Source organism: Papaver somniferum, chromosome 11 (genome assembly GCF_003573695.1).
Source record: "Papaver somniferum cultivar HN1 chromosome 11, ASM357369v1, whole genome shotgun sequence".
Classification (NCBI taxonomy): domain Eukaryota; kingdom Viridiplantae; phylum Streptophyta; class Magnoliopsida; order Ranunculales; family Papaveraceae; genus Papaver; species Papaver somniferum.
The window spans coordinates 36,938,521-36,965,337 of NC_039368.1; the positions used below are offsets into that span (position 1 = coordinate 36,938,521).

At 35.5% G+C, this 26,817-nt stretch overlaps 1 long non-coding RNA gene across 2 annotated transcripts; it reads left to right on the forward strand.

The window, feature by feature from the left end:
• The first annotated feature begins 24,887 nt into the window (after window positions 1-24,887).
• Window positions 24,888-26,546, forward strand: LOC113323726. Of its 2 annotated transcripts, none has more exons than XR_003347788.1 (3): window positions 24,888-25,212; window positions 25,498-25,995; window positions 26,127-26,546. It is a non-coding gene; the product is annotated as an uncharacterized LOC113323726 (long non-coding RNA). The 2 variants fall into 2 exon arrangements; XR_003347789.1 differs by having other exon boundaries at window positions 24,888-25,144.
• The last annotated feature ends 271 nt before the right edge of the window (window positions 26,547-26,817 follow it).

Below are 26,817 nucleotides of genomic sequence, written 5' to 3' on the forward strand. Positions count from 1 at the left end.
CCCTAAAAACAACATGGTCATAAAATTAAAGTTTGTATGTGGTACTAAAATTTGTATAAAACTAAAAAATTGAATCTCTAAATATTAAAATGAGCGTTTCTGAACTAAAAATTAAACTATTGAATGGAAGAAATAGAACTTACCACACTCGAAATCCTTGAAAAAAAACGTATTTGAAGTGTTCCACTAACATTCACAAAGAACTCGCACAATTTGAGTCTGGTGGTTTTTGCCTTTCATGAAATATAAACGCTGCCAAGGATATCTTCTCAAGGATTCTTGAACAGGTTGGGGGAGTAACTCAAAAATTTCGGTTAGCTCAGACCACCCACCTCTTACTTTGGGTAAAAGAACTCGCTCGGGATGGTTAGATAAATGCCTAGATGTTACACCATCTCCAACCAGTTTCCTAACATTAGAGAACTCTTGCTCTTTATTCTGAATCTATACAACATCACTATCTGAAACAGCTTTTTCTGTTTCTTTTCCTTTGTCTATTTGTTTTGGTACTACTCATTTTTAAGAAATCGCTCTGGTCTGCTCTCTAGGGGAGAAAGAAGAAAAAAGAATTTGTGAATGAAAAACTGAATGGAAGGGTGGAGTACCGACCGTGAACGGTGGAGACTAAACCGCTAACGGTGTAAACAACACCGAGCGGTCGAGTCTCAATCGCTAGCGGTGTAGTCTCGATTGCTCGGTGGAGACTCAATCGCTTAACCTATTTCCCATAGTGGCTCGGCCAGTTTGCCAAGCCAGCTGGCATGGAAAATAGAGGGTTTATCCAGTTGACATAGGAACCGGCCTAACAAACATAAAATCTTTTAATAGAAACCGAATTATATTTAGATCATCAACATTCGGATTATCAGTGACGGAACTACCTTGTGACTTGGGCTGGCTTAAGCCAGCCCAAATTCCAGAAAAACCTGTTTTTTTACCATGGTTTTATGTTTGGCAAAACAAAACCATGCTTAGAACATAGGCTTAAGCCACCCCAAAAAATCCAATTAGTTTTCAAGCCACCCCAACTTTATTTTCCAGTTCCGCCACTGCGGATTTTTCATCTCAGTAAACCAAACTGGAAAATTCATTGATTCTCCAAAAAGTCACTCAAACATGTAGATGCATAATGGATCAGTAGCAAATGTCTCTGCATCCAACCATCCAACTTCTTTTTTCTTTTTTTTTTCTTTTTTTTTTAATGATAAAGGAAGTGTATAATTTCAGTGATATGAAATTTTGGTTACATGATCAATTACATTAGTAACAATTGGAAATGGAAAGAAACAACTAGTACAAGATTTCAAAACTTAACAAGAAAACTTAACAAGAAAACCTTGTACTGTACTATTCTCCATTCCATTGACAAAATCGATATCTTTCTAATGGTTATGGTTTTAAACCATTTTGATTTTTGATCTACAGATTCTTGATCGTCAACATCATATATGTAACATGCTTCCATAGTGAAGTGAAGAAGTAATAAGCCCAAATCGACATCATCACAATCAATATCGGTACTAATTTCCAAAATAGATCGCCGTCTTTCAGAACGTACTTGATAATGATGCAGCCGCGCTACCAGAAAAAGCCATTATGGCTATCATATAAGAAATCTGAATGGTATTGAGACACCATCAGATCTATAAAATCAGAGGGAGAACGCTTAAAAATTGTTGGAACAACAATTACTTTTATTGAATATTTACATAAAACTAAGAGAAATAACCTTGATTTGCCCGAAAGATTTGAAAAATCAAATCAAATCCGAGCTAATCAAGGATTTTGAACGATGAAATAGTTTTTTTTTTAGTCAAACAATTACAAATTTAGCCATCACAGTTAGTAGACACTAAACTGGAGGCTGAACCATTACAAGGGATAACACAAGACAATGGAAATAAGCTAATACAACAGTAAGGAAATTGAAATAAAAGGAAAAGCAGATATATGTCGAGACAAGCGTTGTTGCATCCAGATATAGAAGTATACATCCTCACTTGGTCCAATTCTACAGAAGAAACCTTCGGTTAGAGCACTGCTCGGTCGAACTCGCAAGCGTTGCTATCTCAAGCTTGTTTGTCAATGTTAGTGATCAAAAGTATAAGTCTTGATTTCTAATCTACTTATAGATGTCTCGGACTAGGATAAATTGTGTAGTTGAGCATTAGACTTCACAGAGGTCATCATTGAATACAAAGAACTACTAAGAAGATCTTGTGGAACTCCATTAAAAAAAAGGTATGTGGAGACTAAAACTCATCTATCACTTTGAAAGTGTATTTCTACTCTATCTCCTATATTGAGACATAAGTCGTGTTACGATATAGTTTTCTATTATACACATTTGAGATTTCGAGCTGAGTTTAACTCGCTTACATATTTCTCGGAATATGTGTTGGAAAGCTTTCGCTTCGACCAAGTTCATCTTATATTCTTGACGAAAGTCAAAAGATGATCATGTGAAAATTACCGAGTAACATCTTACATGGTTTGTGTGATACAATCATTTGGTGTAAACTTGGAATGTTTCATTATGATTATTTCAATAACTTGAAAATTGCTTTGATGCTAATAGTGTATGAAAACGACTATTGTCATCCTCTAAGAAAGTTTCAATGATTGAAATAAGATTTTAGAACACTTAACCATTATTGGATTGTGACATGTTGTGTACTCTTGCACATATATTATCCATGTCCGGAAACCATAGTATGCGTACACGTACGCGTACCTGTTGGTTTGAGAAGTCCGGGAACCTAAGTATGCATACTAGCATGCGTTCTGGCGTAAGGTTCATGTCCGAGATTTTCTGTTGGGATTGGAGTTATGCGTACCCGTTCGCGTACTGGAAAAACCCAAACTCAGTCCGGGTATTTCAAGTATGCGTATCTGTTTGCATACTTGAAGTTCAAAGTTATAAAATCGGTTATGTACATGAACTAATACATTTATATAATAAGGAATGCATTCTTTGCAAACCGTGGCTATAATGTTCATGATTGATTCAAGTGAATCAAACCGATCTTGCTTCAATTGTGTTTTTGTATACTTCTATGAGAATATAGCAATTAAACAACTCTTTAACTAGTTTCATTTGAGTCATTTGCACTAGTTATGGTTAAGATGAATAAGGTTGATATGAGAGTGTTCATATAGCTAACCTCGGTTAACTACGGTTGAGCCAACATGGTGTACACATTTAGGTGCGGCTACATAAACCTAAATTAAGGTACATTTCATTTGTGTATAACAAGCTAAGTTCGATCTAACAGTTGAAAGATATTAGCTTGAATCCAATCAGGTTTTTATCTAACGGTGAATATTGAATGCTTTAATACCAAGTAACTTAGATTGCAAACCCTGATTTGAAAACTATATAAAGGAGAACTCTAGCAACTAGGAAACCTAATCCTCACACCTCCTTTGTGATACTAGTTGTATAAGCTAAAGTTGATTCTCCTTTAACCTTAGGTTTTTTGCGAAACCTTGTTGGTTAACGACGTGAAGACTTTTTTGGGATTCTGAAGTCAGCCCCAACTATTTTCTCTGTAATTGCCTGATTTAATGTTGCTGTTTCTATCGTGTTTGAGTACTATCTTCTTTAACATTGGCTCGAGATTTAATCTCCGATAGGCAAGATAAAAAGTAGTCACAAACATCTTCGTCTCATCGTTTGTGATTCCAAAATATCTTGTTTCGCTACCATACGATTAAGATTATTGTGAGGTGATTGATAATATTAGGTTGTTCTACGGGAACATAAGTCCGGGTTATCAATTGGTTCATGTTCACCTTGATTTATCAAAAGACGGAACAAAAGTCGTAGGTATTTTTGTGGGAGACAAATTTATCTATTCCAATAGACTTTTCTGTATGACACAGATTTGTTTATCAAGTCTTCGACTTTGGGTCGTAGCAACTCTTGGTTGTGGGTGAGATCAACTAAGGAAATCAAGTGTGTAGTATCCTGCTGGGATCAGAGATGTAAGGAGCGCAACTGTACCTTGAATTAGTGTGAGATTGATTAGGGTTCAACTACAGTCCAATATGAAGTTCATTGGTATTAGGCTAGTGTCTGTAGCATCTTAATACAGTGTGGTGTTCAACTATGGACTAGGTCCCGGGGTTTTCTTGCATTTGCAATTTTTCTCGTTAACAAAATTCTAGTGTCTGTGTTATTTCATTTCCGCATTATATTTGTTATATAATTGATATATCACAGGTTGTGCGTTGGATCGATCAATTGGTAAATCCAATCTTTGGTTGTTGATTGAAATTGATTGATCCTTGAACATTAGTCTTTGGTACCGTTCAAGTTACTTCTCGCAAATTCAATCAGGATCGCAAATTCCTATTTCTGATTGCAGATTGAATTGAGAGATAGAGATACAAAACTCTTTGATATACTTTTCTCTAGATTGAGTCTGACTTCCTAGTTGATTCTCTTGAAAGTATATTGGAGTCTGTTCAGATTGCCGAACAAAATATAGGGTGTGGTTGTTGTACCCCGGCTTTTTCAAAAGGTATCAGAGCAGGAAAACACATTAAAGACCTTATGAGTCTGTATTTGTAGCGATCTGAATATGGACAGAAGTGTTATGTTTATAAACGCACCACCAGTATTCGATGGCTCAAATTACTTATGGTGGAAAATTGCTATGCGTTCCTTTCTTAAAGCGAGTGATTTTCAATCATGGGTTTATGTTGTTAATGGCTATAATCCTCCGGTTGTTGCAGAAGGCGATGCAACTGTTCTTAAGGATATTGGTGCATATGAACCTGCCGAGATTATCGTTGCAAAGCAAAATTCTGGCGGGTTAAATGCTATCATCCATGCCATTACCCCAGATCTTCAGCACCATGTGACTACGTGCACTCGGTATAAAGATGCTAGGGATATCTTAGAAATCGTATTTGAAGAAAATACCAGCAAAAAGGAAGCTAGGTTGCAAAACCTAAATTCTGATTGGGAAAACCTCCGTATGGCAGATGAAGATTCATTTGATGAGTTTAATCACAAAGTGTATGGAATTGTTAATGCATCTTTTGCGTTGGGTAAGACTATTCCTGAAAGGACATTGTGATGAAAACTCTCAGATCGCTGCCATCTAGATACGATTCTAAAAAGCATGCCATCGTTGAAGAAAATAACCTTGAAACTCTTTCCGAAAAACACTTTGGTTGGGAAGTTAAAGATCTTTGATCATGAGCATACATCCAAATCTGGAAAGGATGTTGCTTTCAAAGCACAAAAGAACATTAAATTACTTGAAAAAAGTAAAAGTGTTTGCATGTCTGAAGATGATCTTTCTTAGATTGATTCATCAGATGAAGATCCTGACAAGTCAGTCTCCTTGATCACAAGACAGTTTAGGGATCTTCTTTTAAAGAGAAGTAAACGATTCTCCAGAGATAAGCCTAGGTTATCAGTTAAATCTCATAATCGTGTTCCTCCTAAAAACAGGGATATTGATGAAACTAATGACGAGAACATTCCTCAGTGCTTTAAGTGTAAAGGTTTTGGTCATTTTGCAAATGAGTGTCCAAATCATAAAAAATACACTGGGAACAAAGGTCTAGCTGCAACTCTTGATGAAATGTCTGACAACTATAATCCTAATGAAGACGAAAAATCAAGTGTTGCACTTCTTTGTAAAAATACTGATTTTGATAATTGTAGCAATACATACATCAATCTTGATATTCTTTCAGAAGAAATCTCAACCGGTCAGGAAGAAAATATGAATCTACCGGCTTATACTGGAAAATTTTGTTCTGATTTTTCAGGTTCCACTATGTGTCTAGCCGGGTACACATCTCGGGCGTCTGAATCATTCATGTTGACATGCTCTTATTGTTATCTCAAAGGTCATGAACTTTGAAAGTGTTTCAAGTACAAACACACATTGAGATATGTCAACAAACTTCAACGAAGAGCGAATCGATTAGCTAACAAGCTCAAACTTGTTTAAAGATCATCAGAGGTATGTAAACACATCTCTTCTTCAAAGAAGTTAGTTTCCAAAGAAAAGATTAGATCATTAGAGAGAAATTTTTGGTCTAAACACTATAAGAAACATGGCTCTATGGATTCCTTTCGAAAAGGTTATGGTGGACAGATTATTGTTCACCCCAACACAACTTAATTGTGTTGGTTAGTGCATGTTGTCTCATGTGCCTGATAAAAAGAGACAAGATTATGCACAACTCAGGATTTAAGAAAAAGAAAATCATTTTAGATTGTTTTAATTTTCTTTATTTTTTTTGTTTTTGCTCTGCTGAGCATTCTAAGTCTGGAATCCGTGCCTCTTTTCATATCTAATTGATATTGGAAGGGACTTTCCTGTTCAATCAAAAAAATAGGGTTATTATTGAAAATTCTACCCTCTTTAGGGTTATGAGTTGTGCGTGTGTGAACTTATGTGTTTAAAAGTTCTGTAACCCTACATTCCCTTTTCCTTCACTTAAAACTCTTTTTATCATAAGACTGCTTGTTGAGATTACCTTGTGATTTCCTCTCACAATTTCGCTCGTATGGATACTCCAAGCATTATGTCTTCTGATGAAAAATACGTTAATATGATTGTTAAGCCATCAATCATGAAGGAAAAACATAAATCTCCGTTACCTCCAACTTTGAAAAGAAAAAGAAGGAATGTGAGGAAGCCAAGAGCTGTTCCTTCAAATTCTCAGAAGTTTTATGGTGTTCTGGAAGAGATGAAGGAAACAAGGAAGGAGATTCAAGAAATAAAGGCTATTGCTTCGAGAACTCTTGAAATTCAGAAGACCCTGGTTCAGCATCAGTTCAAAAGGTTTGTTGGAATTGACTCCTTTCTTCATGAACCTTATGTTCCCATGGCTGTTGACAACAAGGAGTTCGGGGACGATAAAGAATTTTTCAGAGGTCTCAATGTCTAGGAAACTTCTTATGAGAATTTATTCTTGTTTTTAGAAGGATAACTAGGGTTTGGAATAGCTATTATTGTGAGTACACATATCTATTTCCAACGTTTTCATCTTGTAATGTTTGTAGATTTATTTGTTTAAATCCTAAAGTTGATTCGAAAGATGATTTCTACAGTATTAATCTTTATGGTATTATATATTGCAAATTGTTATGGGATATTTAGTTTACGTCCATAAACCTTGACTGTCCCATACTTGTTCAAAATTTATCTCTATTACATGTCGGTATGAAAGTATTGATAAAAGATAGAATGAACTTTTGGCTACAAAAGTTAAGAATTTTATGTTATTGTGCAAATAGTGATGCAAAATAGGATGAATCTTTGATTATTCTGCAATATTGGTCTTTCCCTGATCCACATCTTTGTGTATCTACTGTGTTGCTCCGTAAGTTCTCTTATTTTGAGCATGGGAAATTGAATTGATCATTTTCCTTGTGGTTAATTCAATTGAGTTTTTTTTTGATACAAATTCATGTTTCATATGATTTGTTAATGTCCAAATAAATCCTTCTTTTCTTGTAAAAGTAAGGTCGCTCTTGTTGTTCTTTCGGGAATTACATTTTATGGGGGAGAGTTCTTAATGGAACTTAGCTTAATTGTCAAATCTTTGTGGGGAGTGCGGCTGTGTAATATTGTAGGGGTTATCTTGTAACTTTATAAACTCCTTGATGAATGAATTTAGCTTCGGCTATATGATGGCATCTAAACAAGTTGATATGTTTTTCTCTTTTGGTCATGAAGTATCTCTATGAAAATTTCATGAGAATCCCACTAGTTTTCGTACCTTTTCCAATTTATATTGACAAAAACGGGGATAATTAATGTGTAGTTCACACTAAAAATACATACGGTTTACGAATCATTATGTAAGAGGGAGTGGTTTTCATTGTGAGATGAAGTATTGACTAAGGGGGAGTCATACATATCACCGTCGTATTGTTGTCAAAGTTGTGATATAATTGAACTTTAATGTTGTGTAATGATACTATGACACTGTATAACAATGATTGAGAGCAACTGTTTTCTCAATTTTATTGCTACGGATCTTCAACAACTATGATGCTGAGTTGAACACATTTGGAATCATTGGAGTACTTCAAAGTGATGAAGATTTCGAGTAATTTTGAAGAACCAAGAAGATCAAGCATTTGGATGACAAGCTACAAGCTACAAATTTTATTTATTTTGTAATCCATATGTATTGATAGTTTTGTCACTAAAATTGACAAAGGGGGAGATTGTTAGAGCATTGCTCGGTCGAACTCGCAAGTGTTGCTATCTCAAGCTTGTTTGTCAATGTTACTGATCAAAACTATAAGTCTTTATTTCTAGTCAACTTATAGATGTCTTGGACTAGGATAGATTGTGTAGTTGGGCATTAGACTTCACGGCGTTCATTATTGAAGACGAAGAACTACAAAGGAGAGCTTGTGGAACTTCATCATCAAAAAGGTATTTGGAGACTAAAACTCATCTATCACTTGGAAAGTCTATTTCTACTCTATCTCCTATATTGAGACATAAGTCGTGTTACGATATAGTTTTCTATTATCCACATTTGAGATTTCGAGCTGAGTTTAACTCGCTTACATATTTCTCTAAATATGTGTTGGAAATCATTCACTTCGACCAAGTTCATCTTATATTCTTGACGAAAGTCAAAAGATGATCATGTGAAAATTTCCGAGTAACATCGTGGTTTGTGTGACATAATCATTTGGTGTAAACTTGGAATGTTTCGTATGATTATTTCAATAACTTGAAAATTTCTTTGATGCTAATAATGTGTGAAAACGGCTATTATCATCCTCTAAGAAAGTTTCAACGATTGAAATAAGAGTTTAAAACACTTGACCAATATTGGATTGTGACATGTTGTGTACTCTAGCACATATGTTATCCATGTCCGGGAACCTAAGTGTGCGTACCCGCATGCCTACTGGCGTAAGGTTCATGTCCGAGATTTTCTGCTGGGATTGGAGGTATGCTTACCCATACGCGTACTGGCGAAACTCAAACTCAGTCTGGGTATTTCAAGTATGCGTACCCGTTTGCATACTTGAAGGTTAAAGTTCTAAAATCGGTTATGTACATGAACTAATACATTTATATAATAAGGAATGCATTCTTTGCAAACTGTGGCTATAATGTTCATGATTGATTCGTGTGAATCAAACCGATTTTGCTTCAATTGTGTTCTTGTATACTTCTACGAGAATATAGCAATTGAACAACTCTTCAACTAGTTTCATTTGGGTCATTTGAACTAGTTATGGTTAGGATGAATAAGGTTGATATCAGAGTGTTCATATAGCTAACCTCGGTTAACTACGGTTGAGCCAACATGGTGTACACATTTAGGTACGGCTACATAAACCTAAATGAAGGTACATTTCATTTGTGTATAACAAGCTAAGTTCGATCTAACGGTTGAAAGATATTAGCTTGAATCCAATCAGGTTTTCATCTAATGGTGAATATTGAATGCTTTGTTACCAAGGAAGGTAACTTAGATTGGAAACCCTGATTTGAAAACTATATAAAGGAGAACTCTAGAAACTGGGAAACCTAATCCCCACACCTCCTTTGTGATACTAGTTGTATAAGCTAGAGTCGATTCTCCTTTAACTTTAGGTTTTTCACGAAACCTTGTAGGTTAATGACTTAAAGACTTCATTGGGATTGTGAAGCCAGACCCAACTATTTTCTCTGTAGTTGCGTGATCTGATCTTGCTGTTTCTATCATATTTGAGTACCATCTTATTTAAGATTGTCTCGAGATTTAATCTCCGATAGGCAAGATAAAAAGTAGTCACAAATATCTTCGTCTCATCGTTTGTGATTCCACAATATCTTGTTTCGCTACCATACGATTAAGATTATTGTGAGAAGATTGATAATACTAAGTTGTTCTACGGGAATATAAGTCCGGGTTATCAATTTGTTTTTGTTCACCTTGATTTATCAAAAGACGGAACAAAACTCGTAGGTATTTCTGTGGGAGGCATATTTATCTATTCCAATAGACTTTTCTTTGTGACATAGATTTCTTGATCAAGTCTTCGATTTTGGGGTCGTACGAACTCTTGGTTGTGGGTGAGATCATCTAAGGGAATCAAGTGTGTAGTATCCTGCTGGGATCAGAGGCGTAAGGAGCGTAACTGTACCTTGAATTAGTGTGAGATTGATTGGGGTTCAACTACAGACCAGTCTGAAGTTCATTGGTAGTAGGCTAGTGTCTGTAACGGCTTAATACAGCGTGGTCTTAAAATCTGGACTAGGTCCCGGGGTTTTTATGCATTTGCGATTTTCCTCGTTAACAAAATTCTGGTGTCTGTGTTATTTCTTGTCCGCATTATATTTTGTTATATAATTGAAATATCACAGTTGTGCGTTTAATCGATCAATTGGTAAATCCAACCTTTGGTTGTTGATTGAAATTGATTGATCCTTGAACATTAGTCTTTGGTACCGTTCAAGTTACTTCTCGCATATTCAATCGGGCTCGCAAATTCCTATTTGTTGATTGTACATTGAATTGAGAGATAGAGATATAAAACTCTTTGATATACTTTTCTCTAGATTGATTTTGACTATCTAGTTGATTCTCTTGAAAGTATATATTGGAGTTTTCTATTCAGATTCCCGAACGAAATATAGGGTGTGGTTTTTATACCCCCTCTTTTTCAATTGGTATCAGAGCATTCAAACACATTAAATACCTTATAAGTCTGTGTTTGTAGCGATCTGAATATGGACAGAAGTGTTATATCCATAAACATACCACCAGTCTTTGATGGCTCAAATTACATATGGTGGAAAATTGCTATGCGTGTCTTTCTTCAAGCGCGTGATTTTCAATCATGGTTTTATGTTGTTAATGGTTATAATCTTCCGGTTGCTGCAGAAGGCGATGCAACTGTTCCTAAGTATATTGGTGCATATGAACCTGCCGAGATTATCGCTGCAAAGAAAAATTCTTACGGGTTAAATGCTATCATCCATGCCATTACCCCAGATCTTCAGCACCATGTGACTACGTACACTCGGTCTAAATATGCTTGGGATATCTTAGAAACCGTATTTGAAGGAAATACCAGCAAAAAGGAAGCTAGGTTGCAAAACCTAAATTCTGATTTGGAAAACCTCCGTATGGCAGATGAAGATTCATTTGATGAGTTTATTCACAAAGTGTATGAAATTGTTAATGCATCTTTTGCATTGGGAAAGACTATTCCTGAAAAGGACATTGTGATGAAAATTTTCAAATCGCTGACATCTAGATACAGTTCTAAGAAGCATGCCATCGTTGAAGGAAATAACCCTGCAACTCTTTCCAGAAATACTCTGGTTGGGAAGTTAAAGATCTTTGATCATGAGAATACATCCAAATCCGGAAAGGATGTTGCTTTCAAAGCACAAAAGAACACTAAATTACTTGAAAAAAGAAAAAGTCCTTGCATCTCTGAAGATGATCTTTCTGAGACTGATTCATCAGATGAAGATCTTGACAAGTCAGTCTCCTTGATCACAAGACAGTTTAGGGATTTTCTTTTAAAGAGAAGTAAACGATTCAACAGATATAAGCCTAGGTCATTAGTTAAAACTCATAATCATGTTCCTCCTAAAAACAAGGATATTGATGAAACTGATGACGAGGATATGCCTTAGTGCTTTAAGTGTAAAGTTTTTGGTCATTTTGCAAATGAGTGTCCAAATCGTAAAAAATACTCTGGGAACAAAAGTTTAGCTGCAACTCTTGATGAAATGTCTGACAACTATGATTCAAGTGAAAACGAAAAATCAAGTGTTACACTTCTTTGTGAAAATATTGATTTTGATAATTGTAGCAATACATACATCAATCTTGATATTCTTTCAGAAGAAATCTCAATCGGTCTGGAAGAAAAAATGAATCTACCGGTTTATACTGGAAACTTTTGTTCTGATTTTTCAGGTTCCACTATGTGTCTAGCCTCGTACACATCTCAGGCGTCTGAATCATTCATGTTGACATGCTCTTATTATTCTCTCAAGGATCATGAAGTTTCAAAGATCATTCATGTGTCTAGCCGCGTACACATCTCGGGCGTCTGAATCATTCATGTTGATATATGTCAACGAACTTCAACGAAGAGTGAATCGATTAGCTAACAAGCCCAAACTTGTTCAAAGATCATCAGAGGTATGTAAACGCATCTCTTCTTCAAAGAAGTTAGTTTCCAAAAAAAAGACTAGATAATTAGAGAGAAATTTATGGTCTAAACACTATGAGAAAAAGGGCTCTATCGATTCCTTTCGAAAAGGTTATGGAGGACAGATTATTGTTCACCCCAGCACAAATTAATTGTGTTGGTTAGTGCATCTTATCTCATGTGCCTGATCAAAAGAGACAAGATTATGCACAACTCAGGCTTTAAGAAAAAGAAAATTGTTTTAGATTGTTTGATTTTTTTTTTTAGCTCCGCTGAGCATTATAAGTCTGGAATTCATGGCTATTTTCATATCTAATTGATATTGGAAGGGGATTTCCTGTTTAATGAATAAAAGAGGGTTATTCTCGAAAATTCTACCCTCTTTAGGGTTGTGAGTTATGCATGCGTGACTTATGTGTTTAAAAGTTCCGTAACCCTACATTCCCTTTTCCTTCACTTCAAATTCTTTTTATCATAAGGCTGCTTGTTGAGATTACCTTGTGATTTACTCTCACAATTTCACTCGTATGGATACTCCAAGCATTATGTCTTCTGATGAAAAAGACGTTAATGTGATTGTTAAGCCATCAATCATGAAGGAAAAAGATAAATCTCCGTTACCTCTAACTTTGAAAAGAAAAAGAAGAAATGTGAGGAAGCCAAGAGATGTTCCTTCAAATTCTCAAAAGTTTTCTGGTGTTCTTGAAGAGTTTAAGGAAACAAGGAAGGATATTCAAGAAATAAAAGCTATTGCTTCGAGAACTCCTGAAATTCAGAAGGCCCTGGTACAGCATCAGTTCAAAAGGTTTGTTGGAATTGACTCCTTTCTTCATGAACCTTATGTTCCCATGGTTGTTGACAACAAGGAGTTCGGGGACGATAAAGAATTTTTCAGAGGTCTCAATGTCTAGGAAACTGCTTATGAGAATCTATTCTTGTTTTTAAGAAGGATAACTAGGGTTTGGAATAGCCGTTATTATGAGTACACATAGCTATTTCCAACGTTTTCATCTTGCAATGTTTTTAGATTTATTTGTTTAATTTCTAAAGTTGATTTGGAAGATGATTTTTGCAGTATTAATCTTTATGGTTTTATAAATTACAAATTGTTATGGGATATATTGTTTACGTCCGTGAACCTTGACATTCCCATACTTGTTCAAAAGTTATCTCTATTACATGTCGGTATGAAGTATCAATAAAAGATAGAATGAACTTTTGACTACAAAAGTTAAGCCTTTTATGTCATTATGCAGATATTGATGAAAGAAAGGATGAACTTTTGCTTACAAAGATTAAGTCTATTATATGTCATTGTGCAAATAGTGATGAAAAATAAAATGAATCTTTGATTATTCTGCAGTATTGGTCTTTCCCTGATCCACATCTTTGTGTATATACTGTGTTGCTCCGTAAGTCCTCTTATTTTGAGCATGGGAAATTGAATTTATCATTTTCCTTGTGGTTAATTCAATTGAGTTTTTTTTTTTTGGGATACAAATTCATGTTTCATATGATTTGTTAATGTCCAAAGAAATCCTTCTTTTCTTGTAAAAGTAAGGTCGCTCTTGTTGTTCTTTCGGGAATGACATTTTATGGAGGAGAGTTCTTAATTGAACTTGTACTTAATTTCCAAATCTTTGTGGGGAGTGTGGCTATGGAATATTGTAGGGGTTATGTTGTATCTTTATAAACTGCTTGATGAATGCATTTAGCTTCGGCTATATGATGGCATCTAAACAAGTTGATATGTTGTTCTCTTTTGGTCATGAAGTATCCCTATGAAAATTTCATGAGAATCCCACTAATTTTCGTACCTTTGCCAATTTATATTGACAAAAACGGGGAGAATTAATGTGTAGTTCACACTACAAATACATATGGTTTACGGATCATTATGTAAAGGGGAGTGGTTTTCATTGTGAGATGAAGTATTGACTAAGGGGGATCATACATATCACCATCCTATTGTTGTCAAAGTTGTGATATAATTGAACTTTAATGCTGTGTAATGATACTATGACACTGTATAACAATGATTGAAAGCAAATGTTTTCTCATTGTTATTGCTACGGATCTTCAACAACTATGATGCTGAGTTGAACACATTTGGAATCATTAGAGTACTTGAAAGTGATGAAGATTTCGAGTAATATTGAAGAACCAAGAAGATCAAGCATTTGGATGAGAAGCTACAAAGTTTATTTATCTTATAATCCATATGTATTGATAGTTTTGTCACTAAAATTGACAAAGGGGGAGATTGTTAGACCACTGCTCGGTCGAACTTGCAAGTGTTGCTATCTCAAGCTTGTTTGTCAATGTTAGTGATCAAAACTACAAGTCTTGATTTCTAGTCAACTTATAGATGTCTTGGACTAGGATAGATTGTGTAGTTGAGCATTAGACTTCACATCGTTCATTATTGAAGACGAAGATCTACGAAGGTGAGCTTGTGGAACTTTATCATCAAAAAGGTATTTGTAGACTAAAACTCATCTATCACTTGGAATGTCTATTTCTACTCTATCTCCTATATTGAGACATAAGTCGTATTACGATATAGTTTTTTATTATACACATTTGATATTTCGAGCTGAGTTTAACTCGCTTACATATTTCTCGGAATATGTGTTGTAAAGCTTTCCCTTTGACCAAGTTCATCTTATATTCTTGACGAAAGTCAAAAGATGATCATGTGAAAATTGCCGAGTAACATCTTACATGGTTTATGTGATACAATTATTTGGTGTAAACTTGGAATGTTTCGTGTGTGAAAACGGCTATTGTCATCCTCTAAGAAAGTTTCAATGATTGAAATATGAGTTTAGAACACTTAACCATTATTGGATTGTGACATGTTGTGTACTCTTGCACATATGTTATCCATGTCCGGGAACCATAGTATGCATACCCGTATGCGTACCTGTTGGTTTGAAAAGTCCGGGAACCTAAGTATGCGTACCGGTATGCATACTGGCGTAAGGTTCATGTCCGAGATTTTCTGCTGGGATTGGAGGTATGCGTACCCGTTCGCGTACTGGCGAAACCCAAACTCAGTCCGAGTATTTCAAGTATGCGTACTCATTTGCATACTTGAAGGTTAAAGTTCTAAAATCGGTTAAGCACATGAACTAATACATATATATAATAAGGAATGCATTATTTGCAAACCGTGGCTATAATGTTCATGATTGATTCGAGTGAATCAAACCGATTTTGCTTCAATTGTGTTCTTGTATACTTCTATGAGAATATATCAATTGAAAAACTATTTTAACTAGTTTCACTTGAGTCATTTGAACTAGTTATGGTTAATATGAATAAGGTTGATATGAGAGTGTTCATATAGCTAACCTCGGTTAACTACGGTTGAGCCAACATGGTGTACATGTTTAGGTACGGCTACATAAACCTAAATGAAGGTACATTTCATTTGTGTATGAAAAAGCGGGGGTCTAACAACACCACACAATATTTCGCTTAAAAATCTGTATGGACAAACTCGAATATACTTTTAAGAGAATCAACAAGACTCAATCAATTAAAAGTACATCAACGAGTTTATATCTCTCTCTCTTGATTTGATTTCCTCAAACAGAAACTGCGAGTACTAATCAAATACAAGGAATAACTTGGATGGTACCAAAGACCAATATCCAAGGATCAATCAATGACAATCAACAACCAAAGGTTGGATTACTCTAATTGATGATCTAACACACAACTTGTATTATTTCAATTATAAAGATAAAAAAATATAATGCGGAAACTGAAATAACACAGACACCAGAAATTTTGTTAACGAGGAAACCGCAAATGCAGAAAAACCCCGGGACCTAGTCCAGATTGAACACACACTATATTAAGCCACCACAGACACTAGCCTACTCCAAGCTAACTTCGGACTGGACTGTAGTTGAACCCCAATCAATATCCCACTGATCCAAGGTACAGTTGTACTCCCTACGCCTCTGATCCCAGCAGGATACTGCGCACTTGCTTCCCTTAGCTGATCTCATCCACAATTAAGAGTTGCTACGACCAAAAATCGCAGGCTTTGACAATAAACAAATCCGTCTCACACAGACAAGTCTATCAAAGGATCAATCTGTCTCCCACAGAAAAACCCTAAAGTTTTTTGTTCCGTCATTTGATAATAATCAAGGTGAACATGAACCAATTGATAATCCGGTCTTATATTCCCGAAGAACAGCCTAGATAAATCAATCACCTCACAACAATCTTAATCGTATGGTAGGGAAACAAGATTTTGCGGAGTCACAAACAATGAGACGAAGATGTTAGTGACTACTTTTTATATCTTGCCTATCAGAGATATTAATATCAAGCCAATCAATCTGATTATACTCGGACGATAGAAGATGCAATATCAGATCACACAACTACGATAAAAGTAATCTCGGTCTGGCTTCACAATCCCAATGAAGTCTTTAAGTCATTAACCTGGTTTTAGAAGAAGAAAACCAAAGGTTAAAGGAGAATCGAATCTAACACGCAAACTAGTATCACACGTGAAGTGTGACGATTAGTTTTGCACAATACTAGATGTCTCCTTTATATAGTCTTTCAAATCAGAGTTTCGCCTTGGTCACAAAGCAAACAATATCCACCGTTAGATGAAAACCTGATTTAGATTCAAGCTAATATTTCTCAACCGTTAGATCGAAAACTTAGCTTGTTATACACAAATGAAATGCACGCTTCTAGGTTTGTTAACCGTACCCAAACATGTACATTGTTGGTTCGACACTAGTTAACCAAAAGGTTATCCATATGAGCATTTCATACCAACCATATTCTTCTTCACCATAACTAGTTCAAATGACTTCAAATGAACTAGTTAGAGAGTTTTTCAATTGCGAGGAAATCTTATGTACTACACAAGACACAATTGAAACAAAGATGATTTGGTTCACTCGAATCAGTTCATGAACTTTTATAGCCACGGTTTGCAAACTGCATCTCTTAGTCTGTATAAGTTTAAGTTCATAAATCATCTTCAGATATATAACCTTCTTAAGTTCGCACACTAGGTTCGCGGACTTAAGCAACTGGGCAGAGTTTACAAACTCCAACAGAAAATCTCGGCAAAGACTTTCTGCCGGTTCGCGGACTGGTACTCACGCAACAAGTTTGTCAACTCCAGCAGAATTTCTCGGGATGAGAAGTTCGGCACTTCGCGGACTTGGCAACAAGCCATTCTCCCGGTTTCTCTTGATCACCAAAGTTCGCAAACTTTGGTTCAAGGGATAGGACTTATGCACATATGTGTTTTCACAACAATACTTATGTCCATCATTGGTTATGTAATCTAAACTATCATTCCAACCATTGAAAATTTCTTAGAGGACGTTATATAGTTGTTACACCATTTCTCGTCAAATCAATTTTCAAAGTGATTGCAACATATCATGACTTTCGTCACTAGGTAAAGATAAACATGGTCGAAGCGAAACGCTTACCAACACATATTTCGAGATATAGATAGGCGAGGTATACTCGGCTCGAAATACCAAATGTGTATAATCTAAGTCTATATATAGCATACGACTTTTTGTCTCAATAAGTAGGAGATAGAGTAGGTAGACTTTTAAGTGACAGATAAGTTCAAGTCTTCACATACATTTTTGTCGAGAAATTCCACCCGGTTCCTTGAGTAGTTCTTCTTCTTGTATGATGAATCAACATGAAGTCCTTGAGCTCAACTACACTTTTTATCCTAGTCCGAGACTTAGCTATAGTAGACTAGAAATCAAGACTTATAGTTTTGATCACTAACATTGACAAACATGCTTGAGATAGCAACGCATGCGAGTTCGAACGAGCAATGCTCTAACAGTGTATAACAATCTAAGTTCGATCTAACGGTTGAAAGATATTAGCTTGAATCCAATCAGGTTTTCATCTAACGGTGAATATTGAATGCTTTGTTACCAAGGTAACTTAGATTGCAAACCCTGATTTGAAAACTATATAAAGGAGAACTCTAACAACTGGGAAACCTAATCCCCACACCTCCTTTGTGATACTAGTTGTATAAGCTAGAGTCGATTCTCCTTTAACTTTAGGTTTTTCACGAAACCTTGTAGGTTAACGACTTGAGACTTCATTGGGATTGTGAAGCCAGACCCAACTATTTTTTCCGTAGTTGCGTGATCTGATCTTGTTGTTTCTATCATGTTTGAGTACCATCTTATTTAAGATTGGCTCGAGATTTAATCTCCGATAGGCAAGATAAAAAGTAGTCACAAATATCTTCGTCTCATCGTTTGTGATTCCACAATATCTTGTTTCACTACCATACGATTAAGATTATTGTGAGAATATTGATAATACTAAGCTGTTCTACGGGAATATAAGTCCGGGTTATCAATTGGTTCCTGTTCACCTTGATTTATCAAAAGACGGAACAAAACTCGTAGGTATTTCTGTGGGAGACATATTTATCTATTCCAATAGACTTTTCTGTGTGACACAAATCTTTTTATCAAGTTTTCAACTTTGGGGTCGTAGCAACTCTTTGTTGTGGCTGAGATCAACTAATACAGTGTGGTGTTCAAATCTGGACTAGGTCCCGAGGTTTTTCTGCATTTGTAATTTTCCTCGTTAACAAAATTCTGCTGTCTGTGTTATTTCTTTTCCGTATTATATATTTTTTTATATAATTTAAATATCACAGGTTCTGCGTTGAATCGATCAATTGGTAAATCCAACCTTTGGTTGTTGATTGAAATATATTGATCCTTGAATTGAGAGATAGAGATATAAAACTCTTTGATATACTTTTCTCTAGATTGAGTCTGGCTGTCTAGTCGATTCTCTTGAAAGTATATTGGAGTTTGTTTATTCAGATTGTCGAATGAAATGTAGGGTGTGGTTGTTGTACCCCCGCTTTTTCAATTGGTATCAGAGCAGGAAAATACATTAAAGACCTTATAAGTCTGTGTTTGTATCGATCTGAATATGGACAGAAGTGTTATGTCCATAAACGTACTACCAGTCCTCGGTGGATCAAATTACATATGGTGGAAAATTTCTATGCGTGCCTTTCTTCAAGCACGTCATTTTCAATCATGGGTTTATGTTGTTAACTGCTATAATCCTCCGGTTGTTGCAGAAGGCGATGCAACTGTTCCTAAGGATATTGGTGCATATGAACCTGCCGAGATTATCACTGCAAAGCAAAATTCTGACGGGTTAATTGCTATCATCCATGCCATTACCCCATATCTTCAGCACCATGTGACTACGTGCACTCGGTCTAAAGATGCTTGGGATATCTTAGAAACTGTATTTTGAAGGAAATACCAGTAAAAAGGAAGCTAGGTTGCAAAACCTAAATTCTGATTGGGAAAACCTCCGTATGGCAGATGAAGATTCATTTGATGAGTTTAATCACAAAGTGTATGAAATTGTTAATGCATCTTTTGCATTGGGTAAACTATTCCTGAAAAGGACATTGTGATGAAAATTTTCAGATCGCTGCCATCTAGATACCATTATAAGAAGCATGCCATCGTTGAAGGAAATAACCTTGCAACTCTTTCCAGAAACACTCTGGTTGGGAAGTTAAAGATCTTTGATCATGAGAATACATCCAAATCTGGAAAGGATGTTGCTTTCAAAGGACAAAAGAACACTAAATTACTTGAAAAAAGTAAAAGTGTTTGCATCTCGTAAGATGATTTTTCTGAGATTGATTCATCAAATGAAGATCTTGACAAGTCAGTCTCCTTGATCACAAGACAGTTTAGGGATCTTCTTTTAAAGAGAAGTAAACGATTCTCTAGAGATAAGCCTAGGTCATCAGTTAAACCTCATAATCGTGTTCTTCCTAAAAACAGGGATATTGATGAAACTGATGACGAGGATATGCCTCAGTGCTTTAAGTGTAAAGGTTTTGGTCATTTTGTAAATGAGTGTCCAAATCGTAAAAAATACACTGGGAACAAAGGTCTAGCTGCAACTCTTGATGAAATGTCTGACAACTACGATTCTAATGAAGACGAAAAATCAAGTGTTGCACTTCTTTGTAAAAATATTAATTTCTATAATTGTAGCAATAATACATCAATCTTGATATTCTTTCAGAAGAAATCTCAACCGGTCTGGAAGAAAAAATGAATCTACCGGTTTATACTGGAAACTTTTGTTATGATTTTTCAGGTTCCACTATGTGTCTAGCCGCGTACACATCTCAGGCGTCAGAATCATTCATGTTGACATGGTCTTATTATTCTCTCAAAGGTCATGAAGTTTCAAAGTGTTTCAAGTACAAACACAAATTGATATATGTGAACAAACTTCAACGAAGAGGGAATCGATTAGCTAACAAGCTCAAACTTGTTCAAAGATCATCAGAGGTATGTAAACGCATCTCTTCTTCAAAGAAGTTAGTTTCCAAATAAAAGACTAGATCATTAGAGAGAAATTTATGGTCTAAATACTATTAGAAACAGGGCTCTATGGATTCCTTTCGAAAAGGTTATGGTGGACAGATTATTGTTCACCCCAGCACAACTTAATTGTGTTGGTTAGTGCATCTTGTCTCATGTGCCCGATCAAAAGAGACAAGATTATGCACAACTCAGGCTTTAAGAAAAAGATTTTTTTTTTAAATTGTTTGATTTGTTTTTTTTTTTGTTTTTGCTCTGCTGAGCATTCTAAGTCTCGAATTCGTGCCTCTTTTCATATCTATTTCATATTGGAAGGGACTTTCTTGTTTAATCAATAAAAGAGGGTTATTCTCGACAATTCTACCCTCTTTAGGGTTGTGAGTTGTGCATGCATGAACTTATCTGTTTAAAAGTTCTGTAACCATACATTCCCTTTTCCTTCACTTGAAGCTCTTTTTATTATAAGACTGCTTGTTGAGATTACCTTGTGATTTTCTCTCACAATTTCGCTCGTTTGGATACTCCAAGCATCATGTCTTGTGATGAAAAAGACGTTAATATGATTGTTAAGCCATCAATCATGAAAAAAAGATAAATCTCCGTTACCTCCAACATTGAAAAGAAAAAGAAATGGGAGCAAACGCAAGTTCTCATACAACATGAACGAGTAAAAGAGAATTAAAATTAACACATGGAAGTAAAACAACATTCTCCAACAAATCGAAGAAGGGAAGACAGAATTAAGCATGGAGAAGTACGAAAAGCAACAACAAAAGCAAAGTATCACTTACTTATATATGATGATCGAGTATTGAACCACAAAGCTTTGGCAAATCAAAGGAAAGATCAGCAGTTGATGGTGGAAGAAAATCTTTGTGAAATAGACAGAGAGCGACAGTTCGAGAGGAAGAAAAGGAGTTAATGAAAATTCCTCCTCTTTATTCTCTTCTTATAGGCGGATAAAGAATCCAAAAATTTGGACGTCCCGAAATTCAAGGGGAAGTTATTGCATGAAAGGACATGTAGGGATCACCCAATCGGTACGTGCAAAAATGACGGCGTTACGGTAGTTTTCTTCCAATCCTACCAAACGGTAGAATATGAAAGAAAAGGGGCAAACTGTGGAGCACGTGTCACGATCTCAGTGGTCACATACAAGATAACTGTGTATCCCTCGCTATACAGAGGAATCCAAGTGACAGAGGATACCTTCGTAGATATACTTTATCTTGTCCCAAGAAAGGATGCCTCGACGGCTAAGATGAAAGAAGTAAAAGCCTAGTCTATGAGGAGGCAGCTGGCGAAGGGCTAGAGGTAGATGACATATCTAATCAGCATTAAATACACAAATCTCTTATCTACACGCATAATCAAAGCACGTGGAGAGAGATGATGTAGCGGAACCAGATTGGCAGAGGCTAGCGGTGAACGAAGGTACAATCTGTACTGAGGTTGGGAAGTTCCCGAAGGAACGTGGGTCAGCTGAGGTGGCAGAGTTCCACTGGAGAAAGCACGCGGTGAACGAAGGTACCATCTGTACGAAAGGTATATCAGAAAACGATGGACCCAGAGGCAGCAAAGATATACCTGGAGCAGAAGGGGTTATAAATACCAAGCTTCACCAACAAACTAAAGGCATTCAATTCCTAGGAGAAGAAGATCTAGTCTTAAGCTTATACCCCTTTAATGTTTAGAACTTAAGTAATGACTTCAACTTGAGTTCTCTCTATTACTTTTGGAATCATTTAAGATCTTTTGTAACCACTTCAACTTAATACAAACAAATAACTCATTACCCCGTGGACGTAGACGAAAGTCTAACCACGTAATATCTTGTGTCTCATGATCAAGGTAGTTAATATCATGTATCGGTATCGTATCGTTCGGGTCCTATACAACTATACAAATGTTAATATCTGTTTTTATAGGCGGTACATCATTAGTAGTTTTTTAATATTTATTATTTATCAAACAAAAAAACATATTGATATAACCGTAATAGAAAATAATAATTGTAGTAAACATACTTCAACCTTACAAAATAAGAGGTGGTTAATTAGAGCCTTATACTATCAACAACGAAACCAAGCATTGAATGTCTGTTAGCCCATCAACATCACATTTACAGTAATTACATCCACCATAATCATATATGAAGTTAGCAAAATTAATGGAGTTACTTTCTTGAACTAAAAGTTCAAGAAATAATAATCAAAAGACAAAATACATTAGTGATATATCAGTGTACAAGTTAAACCTATATTATCAGTGTACAAGTGAAACCGATATATCGGTCCGTACAGGACGATACACACGTTTTTATCGTTTCTCCTTCGTACCGCCGATATTTTCAGTATCGTAAAGGTTTTTTCTGATATCCTATAAAAACCTTTAATATCGGCATGTACAACCGATATTGACTACCTTGCTCATGATAACTTACTAGCATTTACTTTATATTTGTGTTCTTTGTTATTATTGTGATCTTCGATATCTTTTATTACTTAGCATCATCAGTTCAACTGAGGCATCGATACTACTTAGTATCTAATTCTCTGAACTGTATACATTACGTAGAGTACGGGAAAACGAGTAGTCACACAACAAGGGTGCAAACCTGAACCCAGCATAAGATTCCAAATTCCCAAAGGAAAATGATGAATATAAGAATATACTTGAAAAACACCCAACACGAAATAGAGGTTCAATGACAGCCGCATTCATAAATAAGTCCAGAAGTGACCCTCAAATTTGAGCAAAATAATACCAAATGCATGCCGAGAAGAAACATAATTACTTCCGTCAACGTTTAATTTCTGAAAATACAAGACATGCAGGTACGCAGCTGAAGATAACAAACTACCAACTTTACTGAAATAACCACACAACAGGCGTATAGAGTACGAAATCCACCAAGTGACCTTACTGTTCAGGATAATCAAACGACATATTTCATACTCTTTGAATGCCAGAAAAAAGATACCATTCCATTCACGAGAAAACAAGTAAATGTCAAGTCGAATTTGACTTAGGCTTTTGATACCTGTAACTACTAGATAGAAAGTAGTATAAATGTCCTTAAATACTAACTCAATCTTCATATTCTGATATCTACTGTAGCAATACCAAACATGATTCACAACAATCCTGTCATCTTCATAAGGAAAGTCAAAGTAACTAAAACCCATACCAATCATAGCATATGATGCTTACAAACCTTTCCCTCCAACTCAATGATTTTTCTATTACCTCTACTTATTATCTAGCTTTTAGGTAACTAGCTAAGCGTTATTATTTTACTTGTAAATCACGTACATTGTTGGTTACTGGTTAGGGTCCTCGATTCCAAGACCAGAAGAACAGACAGAATGAGAGAGAACACTGGATGAGAGGCAAAGGTGAAGGCCAGGGGTTGTAGTGTGTGACCAGGCAAGAACACAATTAAAGGTATTATGGTTTAAGAAATTTATGTTCCCGTTTACATCTTGCTTCTCTTTTCATAGTATTGTTGCTTTGTTGAATATGGTAGCTAACACGTGGCACTTTTAGATTAAGTCACAATGATTTAAAAATAAAAATAAGCCTTTAGAGTAACCTCTGATAAAATCAATTTGTGGTTTCATTAAGATTTTTTCTTGGAAGTCATTTTTTTCTTAATCTCTCAATTTAATTAGGGGTCAATCCTGTAGCAACACTTAATCAATCACCAACTTGCACAACCCTTACTCTAAGGTAATGATAAACAAAGATGTGCATTCAGAGGAAACAAATCTACAATGTGGCTGGATTCTGTTATTGGATGTTTGATTGCTTATTAGTTTGCTGTAATGATTTTTGAGAATGTAAATTATAGATATAATAAGTGAAGTCAAAAAAATTCCCGCCACTCTCTCCACATCCAACTTTGGATTGGAGTTCAAGATTGCTTATCTGTTTAATGTGTGGTGACTTTTGTTAGTGATCGATCTTAGAATACGAAAATAAATGACCTTCAACATGGAAATGTTATTATCAAGCATGTGCCATTTAACAAATATTTTTTTTTTTTAAATAATCTTACTAATATAAAGAAAAGAGGGATTTTTGGTTGGACCTCAAATTTTCTTGTGTATTTTTCCTGCCGTCCGTCGGATGAGATGACTTGAAAACTCGAAATTTGATTACAACCGTCCATCTAATGAGGATTTCGGTATAATATTTATGAATTGTGAGGGTTTCTAATGAAATGACTAAATCTTAAGGACCTAAAAGTGAAAAATATATAAGATAGATCTCGACCAGAAACTAACATTTCCTCTCTCGATTCTTCGAACTAGGTTTCAGAGCAGAAATCTAATCTCAAATGTGAACGATGATCGCTAATTTGATTAAACCCAACCTTCGGTATTCTCCAACTTCAATTCTATTTCTGTTCACTAATAACCTTGAGATTTAATATATGCTCATACTAATCTGCTTTCCAAGGGTTTTCCTATTGAAATTGGGGGTTTCAAATCACCCGCACCACCACCATACTCATTCAAATTGAATTACCACCACCACGCTCCTCCGCTCCTAAGTGAGTCGTCCACCACCAGCGTCAACACCACCATGATGTATTTTTGATGTTTGATATTATGATTACAAGTATATTCGATTCTTTGTACATTTCGACTTTTTTTTTTTTATCAAATCTGTACTTTGGTTATCAGTTGAAGAGCTAATTTTGGGTATTAGTTATATTTTAGTTGAAACCAAGAAACTCAGTTCCACTAATTTTTTGTTAGGGGGTTAAGTGTTTAATTATTATCTATCCATACTTATAATTTGTTTGTTTAAATGCCCATAGAAAGTAATGTTTAGTTTTCCTTTGGTTTCTTTTGAATCCTTTTGCAATCTTACTTTCATTAACAACTGATATCTGATTTTCAGTTGTGCTTTATACGTATTGAAGCAAGAGTAGGTGGTGATGGAATTCACAGAGGGTTGAGAATTTCTGGTGAGGGTTAATGGCATTCTTATTGCTGAAAATACATGAAAAGGTCATTTGTTTGTAGCGGTTGTGAAACGACAATCAACTTTTCTGATTGCTGAAGCTTATGTTTTCTTTAGCAGAGAGTACATGGTGTTTAGGGGGTCTTATATAACTGAACTTGAACCAGAGGTTAGTTTGCAAAGCAAGCCCTCTTATTGCAAGTTTTCCAACTAATGGGAAAGTAGGGAACTGATGATTCTCAGGTGCTAGCTTATGTTTTGTATTTTCCCATTTTTTTCCAGAACTTGCAGTGATTATGCACTTTTCTCTAAGTTCAGTCTTACGGTGCAGAACATAGGTGAAAGGACATATGTCTTGGTAGCTTCCAGAGTTGAGCCTTAATTTTCCCCAAGTTGAGCCTTAGGGTGATCTATTACTTAACATAGGTGATCTATGTAAGAAATAGTACGCATATATTTAACGCAAACCAACAAGATTTTTTATTTATTTTGCAGTTGAATAACTTACTCGCACTTTTACAAGTACCCACTTGCACTGAAATTGATAGTTCAATGTCATTTTGCAGGTTGCGGAATTATCTTGCAAGTACCACCCTTCTCAATTGTTAAGTATAATGAGAAAATAGTTTGAAGATAACTACCATTTTAGAATTTTAAGAAATATGGTTTTGATAGATACATATTACAATGAAAATGTAGATTAAACAATTCAAAATAAGATGGGGGTTACAATAGCTTTTAGAGATTGAATTTAGTGTCTTCCTCAGAATGTACTGGATGGACTACGAAAGAGAAACCTCAATTGAAGGATGTTGATTGGACAAGGAATATCTTGACCCATGCAGCGTATGTGGATATCTCTACAACCAAATATCAAAGTGGGGAGATAGAACCTCATCAGATTAATGAGGTTTAATCACAGCTCTATTTTTATGTATAGTGAGACAAAAAAATCGATTCTTTCACGAATAAATTTGATTAAGATAATAATTTACAGTAGAAACTGATTCGAGTATTAACATTCTCAGCAAAATTATGAATGATTCTCACCATTTTTTTTTTAAATCACAAATACACACAACTCGGGTTTAATTGATGCGAAAAATGGAAACTACTGGAACTCCCTCTGTTAGTCAGAGATAAACCATGACTGCAGAGCAGCTGGCCACTCAACAAGCAATGAACCGTGATCGACAAAGAATCTGTCCAAGTGCTTGCAGTTTTTGGCTGAAATAATAGGCACATTGTGCGTGCATT